Consider the following 8,114-nt stretch of genomic DNA (forward strand, 5'->3'; position numbering starts at 1 on the left):
AGGCATCTCAGTCAGAAGAAGATTGAGAAGCTGGAATGGAGTGTTTCTGACCATGGTCACATTATTGCCTTGAATGGCTAAACTTTAAATCAGACTGTTCAACATCTCGTCCTAAGTCTCGATTGTCTGGCCTTAGACACCATAAAGCACTTGGATATGGATTAATGCTATGACTTTGAAACAATCATAACCAAGTTGCATTGGACGTTCGACCCAATCGAAAACAGAGTAATCCCTTAGTCTGAATTGAAAGGTCAGAAGAGGGGTGCTACTGAAAGTTTGACCATTTATGTAAATAGTAAAGCTTACTCTGCAATGGCTTCAGCAGGCTGCAAAGATATTCTCATAGATATATTTGTGGAAGGGTTACTTAATGAGATGATGCAGTATCACCTAGATGTGAGAGACCTTTTTACTCTTACTGAAGCAGTTTTTGTCATGATGCAATACGAAATAGTGACTTAAACTCAGTCAGAGTAGAGTAAGAAGCCTGTAGCAGTAGCTGCAGCAACTTTGCATCTGTCAAACTGTCCAACCCAGATACACACGTCATAGCATGTTTGAACCCAGTTAAGGGATAATCAGCCACCCGTGCATTCCGAAGTTGTGATGCAATCACACTGATTTCCAATGAATGGGCAAGTCTATCCCATAGCTCCCGTGGTGTATATGCCACAACACGTGCCACTGACGCCTTCACCTGGATGTAATTCTAAATTGGAAGAGTAATACACATGTATTGCCTGTGGATCATTTGGTAGACAGGGCTATCAGTTTCACCCAATGGGACAAATAGTTTCAAGAGAGCTATCAGCAGGCAGTGAATAATGTAGATGTAGCTCTGGTAAACTAAATGATCCCAAGTCGAATCTAGCCACTGACTTGGGGGAATACAATTAACAGCTGGTAGTCACTTGAGCTCTTTCAGGACTGGATGGGGCTTAGTTTGAGTCTGTTGGAGTACAAAGATGAGAGATAGAGTTCATGATTTATAAAGAAGTAGCCAGAACATTGGTAGATCTCTTAGTATATCAGGTGTTCTGAATGAAACCATGACTTAGACGTATTGATACAAACTTTGTTCTGGTTCATGAAGGTAAACTAGGTGTGAATGGCGAGGTCACATTCCAGCTATGTCTAAGAGAGATTGCTTATAGAATGAAGTTACTCATTGCCAACTTGGGTTCTGTTATTGGCATTCTTGAAATTGATGTACTGTGGAATGTATTGGTCAGTTTTACTTGTGCAACAGGCTAATTGATGTTTCATGGTAGAGTTATCCAATGTGAATCAGGTGGACCAGTCGAACAGTGGACTGCACGATTATATGTGGAATATGTCCAGTGCACTGGTACCATGTAACACAACTATTAAACTTAAGAAAGAAATGAGCTGTTTCCTGTTCAGAAAAGAACTAGCATTGGTTTGGGGAGTTAACTTTCCAAAGGGGAGGAAGTCCGAATGTTGTTCTACAATTATGGATGAGTGGTCATCCAGCTACATGCTGGAATGATCTTCAGCATAGTAAGGTAAGCTAAAGTAACTGATGCTAGCAATAATGCATCCACCACACTATGTTCAAAGGTACAAACTCAGATACCAACACAATTTAGATCATTAGTTGAGGACTGCCAACAGTCTGTACTCAACACAGTGGTAGCAACTCATTGAATTGTTCATAGCATATACCAATATATTTATTGGACCAGATGGCCAATTGGGTTTGACTACCATCACGCAACCTCATATATAGGGGATGCACATCTATTAATCAACCTCCACACAGGTTTCCCTGGAGGATTATGGAACTTGTTAGTGCTGAGATACAGTGGATGTTAAAAAACAGAATTATATAGCTTTTAGAGAGTACTTGATAATATTCAGTAATGATTGTCGGAAAGAAGGAAGATATTCCTAGGTTCTAAATTGATTTTAGATGTGTGAACTTAGTAACTAATGTTGATGCTTTTCTATTATCATGAACAGATGAATGTGTGAATGCTTTGGAAGTGTCTCATTGGTTCAACACTTTAGACTAGCCTCTTAGTATTGGCAAATCAAACTGGATGACAAAAGCAAAATAAAGACTAATTTAAGTACAAGAGATGTCTTGTTCGAGTTTTGAATAATGCCATCTGTCCTGTGTATTATACCCACTGCTTTTGAAAGGTTAATGGGACTTACACTGAAAGGGCTGCAATGGAAGAAGTGTCTAACCTATATTGACAACATCTTGTTGCTTGGTTATATGATCGTGTCTGTTGCTGATAATATGAAAATGGTATTTCAGTAGATAAAAAAAGCAGGTTTGAAACTGAAGTGGAATTTTTAGTTATATTGTGATTAGAAAATGAATCTACATTGCTCTTGTTAACACAGCAATGGTGCAACATTGGTTTCAAATTACAACCAAATGAAAATTCTGCAGTTTTGCTGGTTTTCATCATAATACCAACTTCTTCAAGATAATTTCATCATTATTAGCTTTTAATAAGGTGAAAACGCACTGGGGATGGAATATGGAATAAGAACAAGCACACCAGTCCCTGAAATGCGTTTTATTAATATCTTTGGTGTTGGCATATCCATTACAGGATTGTGAATACCTGATAAACACCGACGTAAGTGCTAACAGAATAAGAGCAGTATTATTGCAGTTGCATGTTAAAGTAGAACGTGTAATCATGCATGCTACACATAGACTTATGGCTCCTGGATGCAGATACTGCATGATAAAAATAACTGCTTTCAATTATTGTCTTCATAAAACACTTATAGCATTACTTGTATTATAGAAAGTTCACTGTTTGAGTAGACCAGCATCATTAAAATGGTTGATGAACTTGAAAAATGCCAAGAAAGATAGCATGCTGGATCAGAGCATTATACGATTATGATTTAATCATGAATTATCATCTGGGCCTCCAACATGGTAATTCATATGTCCAGATCCTGGATACAATGTGGGAGTTAAAGACTATTTCTTCTATAACAGTGACAAACTACATCATAGAGGATACTCCAGCAGAAAATTGTTGGTTCTCTTCTCCATAGAATATCCCTGGATATTGCTGGTCCACTCCTGGAGATAGAAAAAGGTCACCCACATGTGCTTGTGTGATGATTAACTACTTCATAAAGTGGGCCAAGGCTTATCAAGGTCAATGATCATCTGATAGAGTACCTTATAGTCTGATTCACTGCACATGAAGAGATCCTCTCGGATCATAGAAATACCTGTAACAGCCAATTGTTCTATGAGTTGGGTAAAATGGTGGGTGTGTAGAAGTTGCAAACTTCACATTATTACCCCCACTCTGATGAGTTAGTGGAAAGGATGATACAGACTGCTTGCTATGTTTGTTAACCTCGACATAACTGACTGGGATTAACACTTACCCTACTTCACAATAGCACATAATGCAACTAAAGAGAAATCAACAGATAGTTCACTGAATATGCTAATGTTCAGTTGAGAAGTTTTACTACCTGTAGACGTGATGTGTGGACATCTACTTATAAATGATGTCCCACAGTGTTGAAATGAATAATTAGAGTGGTTAGGCCTGCATTAGTTTTTGGGTACAAGTTTGTGTGCCAAAAGGAAAGGCCATCATATGACAGAGCAGGTGATACAATAAGTCATTGAAGGAACAAATGTACAAAAGTAAAAACTGGGTATTGGTTTTGTATGTGCCAGCAGCACATAATCCTCTTATATAAGAAAGCACTGGATCTAGAGGCGAAATTCAACTCTAATGATCCATGGAACCGTCAATAACGACCTCCTAACCAATGTGACTGGGATTGATCCCAAAGATATCGAAATTAAAGAATAGGATAAACAATCGCCAAGTTGTTTTATATTTTCATTTTAAGAGGACGATGTTTCGAGATAGCACTGTTTATCAGGTCATGCAGCTGGTTGTAAGCTGTACGATCTGATGAAGAGTACTAGTTCGAAACATCATCCTCTTAAAATAAAAATATAAAAACTTAGCGATTATTTAACCTATTATTTAATCTCGATATATTTGTCGCCTGTGTGGTTAACTATATATTTATTTCCATTGACCCCAAAGATAAGCAATGACAATTATTAGCTTGAGAAACTAAGAAATGAAAAGAAGTGCTTTCTAGCTATATGCTAAAAGGCATATAACTTCTCCACATACTATGAGAGAGAGTTGAGGTTTGTATGAATGTATATTGATACATACTGTAGTAACAGCACAAGAAATTTTAAATGAAAAGTCATAGCCCAGATGAGCTCAATCTGTGATTATTCATTTTGTGATACCTAAAAATAAAAATGTTTGAGTCTGACTGCTAGCAGGTAAAACCACGTTACTATATGATAGGTATCAGCCAGTAGTTTCAGAAAGTAACCCGAGATAATTATTAAGTAATTTGAGTGGGAGCTAAAGGATATCTATGGAAAAGCTATTAGTGTATGTGACAATGTGTAATGAGATAAATTTATATTGTGATATACATATCTAACTAAATACACATATGTGATCTCACCCATGTAGGAACATTACACGAAGTTGTTCATGAGTGTTATGTAATATGAATGAATCAGTTACATAATAAACACAATTATTAAGTCACATGTGAAAAAAACAAAGGACTTAATATGGATGTTAAGACTTTGTGATGTGAAGTTAACTGTGACTACTGACCTGTAAAGTATTATTGGACAATACAGTGTATTAGTTATTTTCATTAATACTCATGAGAGAATATTTCAATTTCGACAATGAAATGTTTGACAGGTAGTGAAATTTCAATGAAAGGATAAGAGTAATGAAAAGTCTCGCACTACATCTGAGAGAAACTCCAGTTTTATCTTGTTTTTTTTTTTTGGTAAAATTATTACAAAATATTTCGATTGTTTTAAATAAAAATGTTTGAATGGGTGAAATGATCAATAGTATATGAAACTCACAGGCAGTAACTTAAATGTCATAAGAAATATAACTTGGTGTACATAGGGTTTCATTTTATTGTAATAGAATATCATGAAGACTGAAAAGTTATAAAATCATATAGTTTTCTAAGTATTTTCTTAACAATGTTTAAGTAGAAAGAATACTTCAATATGCATGAAAACTCAGACTGTAGATGTACTAGGGGAGGTGGTAAGTAGCACCCAATGGTGAAACTTTGTAATTTGCACCATCGCTAGTTCTAAACTTGTACTTAAAAGAAAGTCCATAAGAAAACACACTGGAAATGTTGGTAAATATTAATGGTCAAAAATGAAGGATAGTGTTACTTAATGTGGGTCAGTATACGTGTGTAGAATCTGATTAAAAAATAAGCATGTTGTCCATTGTCATGGGAAAGGCAGTAAAAGGCAACATGGTTAAATAGGTATCGAGGAAGAGAAGACCCAATGAGGCCTATGGACCAAGCAGTTCATGAGCACCAAGGATATGTGTTCTAGAGCTGGTTAAAGCATGAGCATATGCGAATCCTGCTGAAGTGTTGCTTGACCAACGTATTTCATGTATTACTCGGACTCTAAAGGTAATATTCAAAGGAGAGTAATGATCATAGTCAACCCTTTTCAACTTAACCTGGCTGATTTTTTTGAACAATTAAAGTTCATTCACTTTACATTCTGAATATGGATATTTGATATCTGAGATCAAATTCAAAACCAAATTGGTTATCTTGATTTCAAGTATTTAGTGATGATTCCATTCTTTTTGTGTACTGAAAATCCAAATGATCCTGTTCTGAATAGTCACTTTGATAACAGAGAACTTTCTGTTTGGTGAGGACCTGGACTTCTTCACTGCATCAAAGATGCTTGGAGCCAGCTTGACCTTCCACATGATACAACCCAGAAATGAAAATGCATTGCTAGCTGACACATTGGATATTCAGCAACTCACAGTCAGTTGTTGGGTTGGCACTCAAGTCTCCATAGGTCAAGCCACCCTGGTTAGAGTAGATCAACATCCTCTACCCTAGTTCTCGTCAGACACAATGGTGAAGCAGTCGGTAGATCAGCTGATTCTCAATGTCAAAAGCCTTCCAGTAGCCCAACCACCACAATTTAAAAGGAGAAATGTTGGACGCCCTGACATCAGGAGCCCCTGCTACAATGCCCCATTGAAGGAGATGTAGGACAACTAGATGGTGACGTCATCAGATTTGTACACCTCTCTGGCGGGACTACTACATCCAAATGCAAAGCAAGACCTTTTGGAAGTTAAAGTCACTTCAAGTGATGGCTAAGCATTGGAAAGGCATAAACAAGACATCCATTGGCACTCGACCAATATCATTAACACTTTCAGTGAAGACTACTGTGGCTTGTGAAACTGCCACCACTACCCACGACCAGACCAAGCTAAAGACACATACTTTGTAGCTGGGCAGACCATAATCATTGACCATTACCACTGCTACAATGAACGAAAGGCATCCATCTCATTGGCCAGAATTGAATCACTAAAGGATCCCCAGACCACAGAACCGATGAAACATAGGACGTCGAAGGAGGCCAAACAGCCTTTGAAAAAAAGGTCCCAAGAACTACATTGGTAACAATCAAAGGTTGATCTACAAATGATCCTACCCACCATCCTTACTGTTGTCCTGACTATCATGCAAATACAGATTCTAAAGTGGCACTGCCAAGAAATGGGCACAGACCTATGCATTATACAAGCGGGAAGAGGAACATGCCACCTTCCCAGTTGAAGAAAAAGGTCTGACAACTAAGAACAAACCTGGATCAGACCATTTCACTTGAATATATCGCACATATACTTTCTTAGTGCCCCATAAAACTTATTGCAATAGAGTTAAATTTCCAAATTTTTTCTCAGGAAAAATTAATAAAACTAAATGATTGAGCCGGGTTGAAATCAGAATATATTCGTTACGTTTAATGTAATGAAAGTGACGCAAGACAGGCAAATGAATAAAACGTACATCAGATGGATAAACCCTCTGATAAATACGTTTGTCAAGAATGGATTCATTCAGTGTTACAGAAACAAACAAACAAACAAAAAAAAAACATTTATGACACCTTCTCGTTAGTTTAATAACACATAATATTATTGCCCAACTGATTATTTTAAGTAATAATTGTTGAAATCATTTTTATTATGTATAACTAGATCTTCAAACGTTTACATTTAACATACTTGAATCATATACAGAACTTATAAATAAGTAGTTACGTGTAGTAGCCATGGCTATCATACTGCTAGCGTTTCTATAGTTTTTACCCCTATAATATTTCCAGAGTTTAGTTTCTGTAACATTTCAGTGTAAACCTGTATGACTTGTAGCCATATTTTACATTTTCTATCTGCTTCAGTGATGTAAGAATAAAAATTTTCCATTTAATTGGTTTCTATGTACTTTCAGCATAAACATGTGCTTCAGAAAGCCATTGAGAGTAACTTTTTCTACTTGCTTTATTTCTATACTAGATAATGTCTATTTTACTGAAAAGATATTGTAGCAACATGCAGCATCTAGATTGAAAAGATAAGCAATATATTATCCTTTGCTGGTCAAGTTGACATTGTCTGAATGATACAGCTGACCATTGCTGTGAGAAAACAAAGGTCACGAAGTGAAACTGTTTACTGGACAAAAACCTAGCTTACCTGTTGAATTTAGATGCACTTTCTTAGTTTAGTTGTACTTAGTTTTCATCGTGATTTGTTTAGCAAAGATTCATTTTTAGAAATGAAAAGCTGAAGAGCTATTCATTGATCCAATAAAGGCGATCATCACTTGTCTATGTAGGTACGTACACTGTTATCTGTGTTCTTCAGAAGTGTCCAATTTGTTTATTTCTCAAGCAACTTAAAAATAAGTCAAGTGGTCAAACATATATTATTCTCATAGTTTCCCGATCGAATCTGCTGTTATTAACGGGTCTAACTATCTAATACTTGTGGGGAAATCAGTTCACCTGAAAATACTACATATGTATTTTCAAATTGCACATTTCTCCCAAGAACGTCAACCTTAGATATCTCAGTATAGGTTGCACAGTCTTTGCTAGAAATTAGTTTGTTTGTTTGTTTTTAATTATGCACAAAGCTACACAAGGGCTATCTGTGCTCTGCCCA

This window comes from Limulus polyphemus, unplaced genomic scaffold (assembly GCF_000517525.1).
Source record: "Limulus polyphemus unplaced genomic scaffold, Limulus_polyphemus-2.1.2 Scaffold1324, whole genome shotgun sequence".
NCBI lineage: Eukaryota > Metazoa > Arthropoda > Merostomata > Xiphosura > Limulidae > Limulus > Limulus polyphemus.